Here is a 12,256-nt window from a genome sequence, read left to right as displayed (position 1 = left end):
GCCGCGGCTTCCAGCTCACATGCCCCCAACCACGTCCAGGAGTGGGGAGGGCTATGGGGGTAGTAGGGGGGGAGGAGGTTCTAGGTGGGGGGCGGGGTGAGGAGTGCTGCTCCTCGGTTTTGATCAAGGGACGCTCGCTCCCGGCTCTCCAGGCTCGCGGCACCGCAGGTCCCAGTCCAGAGCTCCCCGGCGGGAGACTGACGTCGGTAGACTGCTATCTGCTGTCTGCTCGCTTCCCCAGCTCGAAGCTCTTCCCTCGGGTTCCCCGAGCTTAGAAGCCCGCGCTCTGCTGGCCGCTCGAGGGTCCAGGGGTCTGTCCGGTGCCTGGATCCTTCCGTAGGCTCTCTGCCCCAGGGCACAGCCTCCACCGAGCTGCTCCGGCCGCTCGCTCCCTCCCAGCGCTCCGCTCCCGGCGTCTTTGAGTTCCGAGCCCGAGTACTGAAGGCAGGGTTCGCTCCTCTCCCGAGCCAAGTCCAAGAACCGTCTCTCTCCCTATCTCTCTTTCCGCCGCCCCGCGTCACACTCACAACACAGGAGGGAGGGAGGAAAGGAGGGAAAGAGAGAAGGAAAGAGCTGCTGGCGGCTGCAGCTACTGCTCCGGCCGCGGCGGTGGTGGCGGCAGCGGAGGTGGTGGTGACGGCGGCGGCTGCTGCTGCTGCTGCTGCTGCTGCTGCTCCTCCTCCTCCTCCTGCTGCTGCTGCTGCTGCTGCTGCTGTTTGCTCCTGCTCCTGTTGTTGCTGCTGTTGCTGTTGGCTGCTGGCTGCTGCTGCTGTTGCTCCTGCTGCTGCTGTTGCTGTTGCTGCTGCTGCTGCTGCTTCCACCACCTCACCGGCTCTTCAGCTTCCGAGGAGAAAGAGGGAGGGAGACAGAGAGCCGGGAGGAAGGGAGGGAGGGTAGAGAGGGAGGGACAGAGAGACAGAGCTCCCCCTCTCGCCCTGTCCATCTAGGCATCTCGCAGCTGGCTGGACAGGAAACCTCTGTTTAAAGGGGCCGAGCCGAGGTTGCCCCGGGTGATAGGGGGCGGAGGAGGGTGGGGGAGGAAGGAAAGAGAAAGGAGGAAACTAGGTCGGATGACTCCCCCTTTTCCTCACTCCGCAGGTACAGGTGTTCCTTCATAGAATCCTGGATCCTTAGAGCTAGACAAGTCCCTTTTCTAGGCTCTATTCTAGAAGGTGGCTGTTAATTTCGAGATTTGCCTGCCTACTCGGACAAAGATCGCAGAACCTCTCGAAGGAAAACTAATCTTCCTCAGAGCCTGGAACCTTATTCAGGTCTAATCCAACTCTCACTTGCTGCCATTTTAAAAAATCAATCGAATGAGCCCATCATTTCCTCCTGCTCTTTGCTCCGAAGAGAGGGATAACAGCTCATTATAATAAAGACCCTTTCTAGTTATTCAGGGAAACCTTTGGCCCTCCTTTCTCGGGGTTCAACAGTTCCTACTGCTCTCCCTGGGCCTATTTGCTTGCCTTTTCGATAACAACAATGTCTTTAAAGGCTTGCAAAGTGCTTCAAATATATTCTCTTATTAATTCTTGGTTATATGTGTTGCTGGTCTCTCAACCTCTTTAGTTTCCATAGGGGTCTGGAGGAGGGGAGAAAAAAAGCGGGGCAGAAGGAGCCTGGCAGATAAAAACCCTCAGTACCTGGGCAGGGAGACTCTTCTAGGGTGACTGGTGAGGACCGCTTCCTAACATGACCTTTGCCATGTCATTCCTCCCATTCTAAAACAGTTCAGTTTCCACTTCCTGCAGAAAGTCTTTCTGAGCCCCCAATTAATGCTCTCATTCTCCCAAAATTACTTTCTGTTACTCTGTATATTTTAAATAGTTTATCATCAGACTACATGTTGCATCCTCTGGTAGAATTCAGGTTTCTACAGTGCAAGGATTGTATCATTTTTGTCTTTTGTATCTCCCTGCCTAGTATATGATAGGCACTTAAAACTGGATAAGGCACTAGATTCTAAGTCACTAGTTCTGAGTTAGAATCCTTTTTCATATATTTTCTAGCTGTGTGAACAAAATCAGTCACAATCTTTCTCTGCCTCAGTTTCTCAAGGACAATTGGATCCCTTCCTGCTCTAAATCTATGGTCCTGTCAATTGAATTGGATTAAATTTCCTAATTAGAAGGCACAGTGAGTACCTGGTGCAAATGACAGAAAACCCATGTGCCTACCTTCCTGCAAACCCTGTACAAACTATTCAATTTCCCAGTGGAATGAGAAAAGTTAGCAGAAAAGGTGATTTAGATCTCTTTTTGGGTCACCTAGAAGGCTTCAGAGCCACCAGGGAAAGTGCCCCTGATCCAATATTCTTTGATTGAGCCTTACATTCCTTTGACTAATTTTAACAAAGTCATAATTACTAGCCCAGCCTACATGCAAACACACTTGGGAGTGGTACCAAGAGGAACTTCAATTCATACAAAGGTGTAAATGACTTTCCTGGTAGGTGAGCTGGATAAAGATGGAAAATGGTCCCTGGGGGTGGGGTTGGGCTAGAGATATTGCCAGGTCTTGAAGGGGCAAGCAGTCAGTTCTAAATCTTTAAGTCTCCATCTTTTAGATTTGTTCTTCTGGGAGGGCTAAAGGCTTAGACCTGCAAAGGGTCTTAGAGATCATGTAGCACAACATTTTATGGTCACTGAGTCTGAAGAGGTGATCATAATTATTCAAATCCAAGTGCACTGTCTTCCACTATCTCCTGAAACACTATCCAGAAATCTTTCTATTATATCAGTGCTGCCAAATCATGCTCTAGATTAAAAACAAATATTAATAAATATTTTTTAAAAATCATGCTCTAGAACACAAAGAAACAGATTTGGAGCTGAAAGGGACCCCTGAGGTCTTCTAGTTCAACTCCCACATTTTACAGACGAGGGATGATGAGTTTATTAAATGCCTACTATTTATTCTGCTAAGAGATTTATAGACTTGATCTTCACCACAACTGTACAAGGTAGGTGCTCTTATTTTCCCTATTTTACAGTGGGGGAAACTGAGGCAAACAAAAGTAAAATAACCTGGAGCTGGGTCACACAATTACCTGAGGCTGACTTTGAAATCACACTTTCCTGTTCCCAGACCTAATTCTTTATCCTCTCTGTCATATAGCTGCCTCTAAAACTGAGGCTGAATGACTTACCCAAGCTCATATAGAGAGGACAGAACTTGAATATTAACCCACTTCTTCTGACTCCAAATCCAGAACACTTTCCACAGTATGGTATTGCCATTGTGGGGTCCAATAGACTCTTAGCTGCAGTCCAAGGGGTCCTTAGTAGAAGGCTGAAGCTCTAAGGAAAGTGGACCATATTGGACACCAAAGGAGCAAATTGGAGCTCAACCTCTGATTTTGAGAAGGGGGTGCAGAGATCCTGGTAAATTTGGGTGTGTGTAAGAAAGGGAATAAAGAGGGGGATATTGACTGTTCTTAAACCCAGGAGAGTTAAAAGAAAGGAGTCATAGATGGAAAGAGAACAGGAAAAAAGGACCTATAATTTCTTCTTCCAAATTTTCCCTATGATGTTCCCTCAGCACAAAGGAAGAGTTGTTGGATTTTCCCTGAGGGACACATTTAGAAAAACCCACATGTTGCTTGGCATACTACATCTTTTACATTGCACAACTTCAATGTGATAAGAGATCCTTTAGATTAAGGGTCCTTCACCTTTTTCTGTGTGTCACAAGCCCCTTGGGTAGTCTGGCAAAACCTACAGGTTCCTTCTCAGAACGATGTTTTAAAACTAATTGAAGGATGTTCTAATTTTTAGTTAGAGGTAAGTGAAAATTAAGATGTAAATTTCTTTTTCTAATGATGTTTCACAGACCTTAGGTTAAGAATCTAGTTTGGAGCAGTTAGGTGGCTCAGTGGATAGAGAACCAAACCTAAAGATGGGAGGTCCTGGGTTCAAATCAGCCTCAGACACTTCCTAGTTGTATGATCCTGGGCAAGTCTTTTAACTCCCATTGTTTATCCCTTACCACTCTTCTGCCTTACCTTCTGTCTTAGAATCAAGTAGTAAAGGCTAGGTAATGGGGTTTAAGTGACTTGCCCAAGGTTACACAGGTAGGAAGTGTCTGAGGCCAAATTTGAACCCAGGTGAGAGTTTTTTAAAAAAGAAAGAATCTAGTTCAATTCTCCAATTTTACTGGTGAGGCAACTGAGTTTTAAGGAGATTAAGGGATAAAGGTGACTAGCTAACTAGTGCAGAGACAAGATTAGAACCTACATGTCCACAGCCCATACCAATGTTCATTCCTCTAGATCTGACCATCTTTTTGAATTATCAAGGTAGTAGAGTTAAGTGAATAAAATGCTGGACTTAAAGTCAGGAACCCAGCTGTAGGAAATTACAAAATTGTAAAAATAAAATTATGTTGTCTAACCTCATCTGTGGCAGAATATTTCAGCAATACAGTCCTTTTATTCCTCCCTAATTGATTTGCTGCCTCAATCTTCACAAAATCTATTCCAAATCTTCTCTTTGATCTTTAATCCTCCAATGAAGCCCCTTGCCTACTGCCTTATCTCTTGATATCATCTCCACTCTCTTCTCCTTTCCTCCAGTCTCTGATGAGGTGGTCCTTCCCTTTACCAAGGCCATCTTAAGCCCATACCCTCAGATCCTCTTCAATAGATTGTCCTCTCAAACATCCCTTCTGTCTAACCATCAGTCTTTTCCTTTCTATTGATTCCTTTCCTACTGCTCTCAAAAATATATGGTTTTTCCTGTCCTTTAACAAAAATAAAAAACACAAACAAATTTGTGCAGATTCTACCATCCTTTCAAGCTACCAACAGATATCTTGGTCCAGCGGACATTACCTTCACCTCTCCTCTCACTGTTTTCCCAATCCACTGTGTCCTGACTTCTGACTTTGTCATTCATTTGAAACCCCTCTCTCCACACTTACCAAGTATCTCTTAATCGCCAAATCTAATGGCCTTTTCTTAATCCCCATCCTTGTTCTTGGTGATTACTTTCTCCTCCTAGATAATCTCCATTCTCTAGGCTTCAGTGACACTGTTTTCTTTCTGGTTTTTCTCTTCCCTGTCCACTTGCCTCTTCCCACTCTCCTTAGCTGGTTCTTCATCCGTATCATGTCCACTGACTGTGGGTGGCCCTCGAGGCTCTGTCCTGGGCTCCTTCTCTTTTTGCTCTCTATATACAGTATCTCACTTGGTGTCTCATCAGCTCCTGTGTTCAATGACCACTTTTCAGGAGGTATGTCCCAAATAAATGTATATAGTTCTAGTCTCTTTCTGGAACAAAAGAACCAAATCATCACCTGCCTTTCGAATATCTGGAATTGGGTGTTACATAGTCATTTCAGATTCAATATGTCCAAAACAGAACTCATTATCTTTTCCCCCAGACCCTCCCCTCTTCTAAATTTCCCCATTATGCTCCAGATCACCACTATCCTCCCCTGTCACCCAGGGCCACAATCTCTACGTTAACCTGGATTCCCTACTCTTATTTACTCCATAAATCTAACCCAGTATCAAAGCTGGTCATTTCTACCCTGGTTCAGGCCCTCGACACCTTGTATCTAGAAAAATATAGTAGCCTTTTTTTTTTTAACCCTTACCTTCCATTTTGGAATCAATACTTTGTAGGACAAGAGTGGTAAGAGCTAGGTAATAGGGGATAAGTGACTAGCCCAGAGTTACATAGCTAAGAAGTGTCTGAGGCCAGATTTGAATCCAGGACCTCTCAGCTCCAGGTCTGCCTCTCTCTCCACTACCTACCCCCCCAAGATGCTTATAGTGAACAATCCCTTTTCTCCTCCACATACCTCCACTAATATATTCACTTTTCAGATTATCTTCTATCTACTTGTATGTCTTGCTATTGTTGTTGGGTCATTTCAGTCCCAGTGTAGTAACCTCAATTCTTACCCCAATTCTATACTTTGTTGTTGATGTTGTTCAGTTGTGTCTGACTCTGTTATCCCATTTGGGGTTTTCTTGGCACAAATACTAGAGTGGTTTGATATTTCCTTCCCCAATTCATTAAAAAAAAAAATCTTACCTTCTGTCTTAGAATGCTTACTAAGCATCAGTTCCAAGGCAGAAGAGCAGCCCAAGGTCGTCCAGCTAGGAAGTGTCTCCAAGCTTGGCTCTCTACCCACTGAGCCACCTAGATGCTCCTCCAACTCATTTTACTGAGAAGGAAACTGAGATAAACTGGATTAAGGGACTTGTTGAGGATCTAGTAACCATCCAAGGCTAGATTTGAACTCAGGTCTTCATTACTCCAGGCCTGGGGCTCTATCTACTCAACCATTTAGCTGACCCAACTTTTATATACATATTGTATCTATCTAGTTTTTTCCAAGTTTTCTCTCCCCTTATCCTGTGAGTTCCTTAAAGGCAGGGATTGTGTTTGCCTGGCTTTATCTTTATTTGTATAAATAAACACTAATACCCACTGTGTCTATAGTAGAATGCCTTGTCCATAATAAGTGTTTAATGAATGAATTTTTTATTATATATATATATATATTTGCCAAGTAATTAAAAGTAATAACAAGTTCCACCCAAGTTTTCCTAAATTACATGATAGAACTTATCTCCCTCCCTCCCTTGCCTCCTGGATCCCCTTGCTGGCAGGGAATTCCATCTGGGTTATACATGTATTATCATACAAAATATATTTCCATATTGCTCATTCCTGTCAGTGAATAATCAAATAAAACAAAAACCCTAAAACAAAAACCCAAATAAACAAGGGAAAAACCATCTGCTTTCATCTGCATTCCTACTCCAACAATTCTTTCTCTGGAGGTGGAGAGAGTTTTCTGTCATAAGTCCCTCAGAACCGTCCTGGATCATTATGTTACAATAATAGCTAAGTCTATCATGGTTGATCTGAATGAATGCTTGTTAACTCAATCTTATTGATCTTTCTCCTAAATCTGACCTTCTCGCTCCCCTGGAATACTTTCTCTTCTCTAGGTCTTCATGAAAATACTCTCTCATGGTGTTCCGGATTCCTGGTCAACCTTTCCTTGGGCTTCTTTTGTTGCCTTCTCATCCATATTGTGCTGCCTCACCTTGGATGTTGCCCAAAGGTCAAGCCCATGTCCTTTTCTCTTCCATATTCTGTCTCTGGATAACTTCATCAGTTCCCAGGTGTTTAGTTATCATCTCCAAGCAGATGACTCATAGATTTAAATGTCTAGTCCCTAAGCTTTAGTGTGGTGTTACTAATTGGGCCTTTCTAACTGGACATCATGTGTCAAAAAAAGAGATCATTATCTCTTCCCCTACCAAAACCCACCCAGCTTTCAAACTTCTTTATTATTGTTTCAGGTATTGCTGTCTTTCCAGGCTCCTAAGCTCCTAAACTTGATGCTTTCGGGGGGTTTTTCCAACCCTTACCTTTTGGCTTAGAATCGATACTAAGGATTAGTTCCAAGACAGAAGATCAGTAAGGGGCTAGGCAACTGGGTTTAAGTGACTTGCCCAGGGTCACACAGTTAAGAATCAATGTTATTCTTAATTTCTCCCTCTCCTTCTCTGTACATCTCCATCAGATTTTGCTATTTCTACTTTGCTACATATCTCAAATCTAACTCTTCATCTCTAACTACCCAGTCATCACCTTAACTCAAGTTCTTGTCACCTCTCACCTAGATCAGTGATGGGCAAACTTTTTAAAGAGGGGACCAAAGGAAAGGAAATGTTCATCTGTCAGTCTGTTTCTAAAGCAACTCTTTAGAAGTTTCTTTGTATTGTATCCTACTCATTGTATTCATCAGATTAGGAATAATGTCACTCAGCTGGATAGAACATTTCAGGGGGCCACATCTGGCCTGCTGGATGTAGTTTGCCCATCACTGACCTAGACTATTAAAACAGGCTCCCTGCCTCAATTCTCTTCCTACTCCAGTCTAATCTTCAAAATGATTTTTCTTAAACAGAGATCTGGCCATGTTATTCCCCTATTTAATAAACCAATGGCTCCCTATTGTTTTCCATTAAAGAGAAACTTCTGGGGACAGCTGAATAGCTCAGTAGATTGAGAGCCAGGCCTAGAGACAGGAGGTCCTGGGTTCAAATCTGATCTCAAACACTTCCCAGCTATGTGACCCTGGGCAAGTCATTTAACCCCCATTGCCTAGCCCATACCATTCTTCTGCCTTGGAGTCAGTATTGACTTCAAGACAGAAGCTAAGGGTTTAAAAAAAACTTCCATTTACTTAAAAAAAAAACCCGTCCTTTCTGTCTTAGTAACAACTCTAAGACAGAAGAGCAAGGGCTAGGCAAATGGGGTTAAGTGACTTGCCCAGGGTCACATAGCTGGGAAGCGTCTGAGGCCTGGTGCTCTATCTCCTGAGCCACCAAGCTTCCCCTATCCCATTTAGTTTTAAAGTTTAATCTACAACCTAGCCTAAACCTATCTTTCTAATTTCTTTGTACAATTACTCACCCTCTTATACTCTGTGATAGAGCAAATTGGCTTTCTCATTGTTCCTTCCATCTCCCATTCTCTGGCCTTTTTTGTATCTAGAGCAGTGGTGGCGAACTTTTTAGAGACTGAATGCCCAAACTGCAACCCTCATGCCGAATATGTGCTTTCTGCCCTCCCCCCTTACCCCAGATAGGCGAGGGAGGAAGCACTCCCATTGGGCTGCTGGGCAGAAGGGCGAGTCATGTGGGAAATGTCCTCAGCCATTCGTGGAGAGGAGGAAGGGAGCAGCCCCCTCTGGCACACTCTGGCATGTATGCCATAGGTTCGTCAACATGGGTCTAAATGTACCATCTTCTTACTTCCACTTCATAGAATTCCTCTCTTCCTTCAGACAAAGCTTAAAGACCATCACTAGGAACCTTTTTCTAATCTCCCAACAACTAGTACCCTGCTTTCCCAACTTCCTTATATTTATTCTCTTGACATATATATTCTTTATATCTATATATTCTACATATATTTCTATTTGTGCACATCTCTCTAGATCCATGAGAATAAGGATCGATTCCTTCCCTCCCTATCTCTTTCTCTCCACATATATTCTCCATCCTTTGTTCCCCTCCCATCATATGAAGAGATATAGATATAAATATACATACATTTATATTGCCAGTGCCAATCATTGTAGGTTCCTTGAAAAGGGACCATACATTAAATGTATGATTTCATAGATTAAGTAACTAAGAAATGCTTACTTATTGATTACTTGAATGATGGGAAGACTAGGCTTTGAATCCTTCCTCAGATGTTTACTAGCTGTGTGATCTTAGGTAAGTCATTTAACTAAACCTTACCTTTTATCATGTGTAAAATTAAGGTAATATTTGTACCCAACTTAGGGATTTTTGTCAGAATTTAATGAGATAATAGATGTAAAGTGCTTTGCTTATAGCATTATATAGATATGTGATGTTTCTCCTCCTCCTTTTTCTCTTCCTTCTCTTTCTCTTCCTTCTGACACAGACTTAAGGGAGCCCGGTTCTTTGACAGAAAGTCTGGAGAGGATTGGCAGAAGTAGAGGACTGTCTACTCATGGTTCATACAGAATGGGAAGAATAAGAGATTTGGAGTCTGAGGACTTGGGTTTAAATTTTATCTCTTTTGCTTCCTGTGTCCACTTGGGTAAATGACTTAATCAGTCTAGACTCTCAATTTCCTTATCTATAAAATGAAAGAGTTGGACTAGATGGTCTCTATGCTCTCTTTCTTTAAAAAAAAAAGGGGGGAGGGGCAACTGGGTGGCTCAGTGGATTGAGAGCCAGGAGGTCCTGGGTTCAAATCTGGCCACAGACACTTCCCAGCTGTGTGATCCTGGGCAAGTCACTTAACCCCCATTGCCTACCCTTACCACTCTTCTGCCTTGGAGCCAATACACAGTATTGATTCTAAGACGGAAGATAAGGGTTTAAACAAATTTTTTTTTAATTAAAAAAAACCCTTACTTTCTATCTTAGAATAAATACTAAATATTGGTTCCAAGGCGGAAGAGAAGTAAGGGCTAGGCAATAGGGGACAAGTGACTTGCCTAGGGTCATACAATCAGGAAATATCTGAAGTCAAATTTAACCCAGGATGTCTTGTCTCCAGATCTGGTTCTTTGTTCACTGAGCCACCCAGCTGCCCTAGTCTCCATGTTTTTTTTTTTGTTTTTTTTTTTAAACCCTTGTACTTCCGTGTATTGTCTCATAGGTGGAATTTAAACCCTTGTACTTCCGTGTATTGTCTCATAGGTGGAAGAGTGGTAAGGGTGGACAATGGGGGTCAAGTGACTTGCCCAGGGTCACACAGCTGGGAAGTGGCTGAGGCCGGGTTTGAACCTAGGACCTCCCATCTCTAGGCCTCACTCTCACTCCACTGAGCTATCCAGCTGCCCCTCCATGTTTTCTTAACTCTTTCTCAGAAGAAATTAAACCACTCCCCACCTCCCACTCCCTAGAATCATTGACATCTATTCAGTTTTGTGTATGCTGTTGAATGTTATAGGTATTCTGCTATAAGAGAAAGACTGCTGATCTTAATTCAGGGGACTTGGGTTCCCACTGGGGTTCTGTCATTTACTAACAGCATAGCCTTGGCTATTTAATTTCTCCTCCCTTGAGACTCAGTTTCCTTACCTATAAAATGGACATACTTTGAGCTACCTAACTTCCAGGTTTGCTGTGGGGGAGAGAACTCTATGAATCTTAAAGTTCCATTATTTGAACAGATGTTGGAATGTTTCCACCATTCTACTCTAAGCTAAACCCTATCCAAATTCTACCCAGCTTTTAAGACTTGGCTAAATTGTCCCCTGTACTGGGAGGCCAGGAGGAGTGATTTGGGGATGACATGACAAAAATCAAAGGTGAACACTTTGTCATTTATAATGGTCAACTTTGGCCCTGAAGAATACATATGGAAGGAAGCATGTATTTGCCTCACTTTTCTGAAGAGGTGGAGGACTATGTGGAATATAGCATAAGCAGTTGAATTCATTAATGTCTAGGCTGGCTTTGTCGAAATACTTTTTTATTCTCTCTGTCTCTCTGTCTCTCTGTCTCTGTCTCTCTGTCTCTCTGTCTCTCTCTCTCTCTCTCTCTCTCTCTCTCTCTCTCTCCCTCTTTCTGTCCTTTCTGTCTCTCTTTCAATCTCTCTCCTGTCTCTCTCTCTTTCTATCTCCTTTTCTCTCCCTCTTCCCCTCCCTCTCCCTTTCTATCTCCCCTTCCTCCCCTCTCTCTTTCTCTCTCCCTCTCTCTCTCCCCCCTCCTTTCTCTCTTTTTCTCCTTTGTTATAGAAGATGGTTCCCTGGGGTGTACTGAGAAGGCTCATGGAAATTAAGATGATGTAAAAACCAAAGATATCAATAAAAATTAAAATAATAACAATGAAGTATCCCCTGCTCTTTAAAGCCTTCCTTGGTGGCCTTACCTATAGTAATCTTCCTTTCTGGAACTCCTACAGTTTGTTCTGTGTACTCATAGACTTAACCAAAGAAATAATAATAATAATGATAATGATAATAATAATAATAATAATAGCTTTGCAAGACATTTATATAGACTACCTGATTAAATCCTTACAGTAATCCTATGAGATAGCAGGTACTATTATGATCCCCATTTAACATATGAGTAAACTGAGGCTGAGAGAAGTTAAATGATTTGCTGAGACTTACCCAGCTAGTAAGTTTTCCCATATCTAGTGCTCTTAGCCATTATACCACCTGGACAACTACCTTTTGCTATCCCCTAAAGCAGTGATGGGCAAACTACAGCCAGTGGGCCAGATGGGGGCGGGGCCTGAAATGTTCTATCTATCTGGCCTTGATATTAATCCTAATCTGCTAATCTGACGAATACAATGAGTAGGATACAATATAATGAAACTTCAAAAGAGTTGCCTTAGAAACAGACTGACAGATGAACATTTCCTTTCCTTTGGCCCCCTCTTTAAAAAGTTTGCCCATCCCTGCTCTAAAGACTAGATTAAAAACTTTTTTAAGGGACAGGACAGGATTGAGCAATTTTTTCCTCCTCTTTCTTTTCCCTACCCAAACTCGGTACCTGGAATACAGTAGGTGCTTAATAAATGTTGAAATGTTCTTAAGTCTAAATCCTGTTTCTCCATCCAGACTAGCATCTCCTTGAGAAAGCAGAAATGAAACTGTACTGAATGGTTCTGACCAGCTGATACCAATTATCCTGTTTTACATAATTATAACCTAAATCATGTATATTCAAATATATGGGACCGCCTCAGGGGATTCATTATTTCCATTAATCAGGGCC

The sequence above is a fragment of the Gracilinanus agilis genome, chromosome 4 (assembly GCF_016433145.1).
Source record: "Gracilinanus agilis isolate LMUSP501 chromosome 4, AgileGrace, whole genome shotgun sequence".
Taxonomy (NCBI): domain Eukaryota; kingdom Metazoa; phylum Chordata; class Mammalia; order Didelphimorphia; family Didelphidae; genus Gracilinanus; species Gracilinanus agilis.
This window is presented reverse-complemented; position numbering follows the sequence as displayed.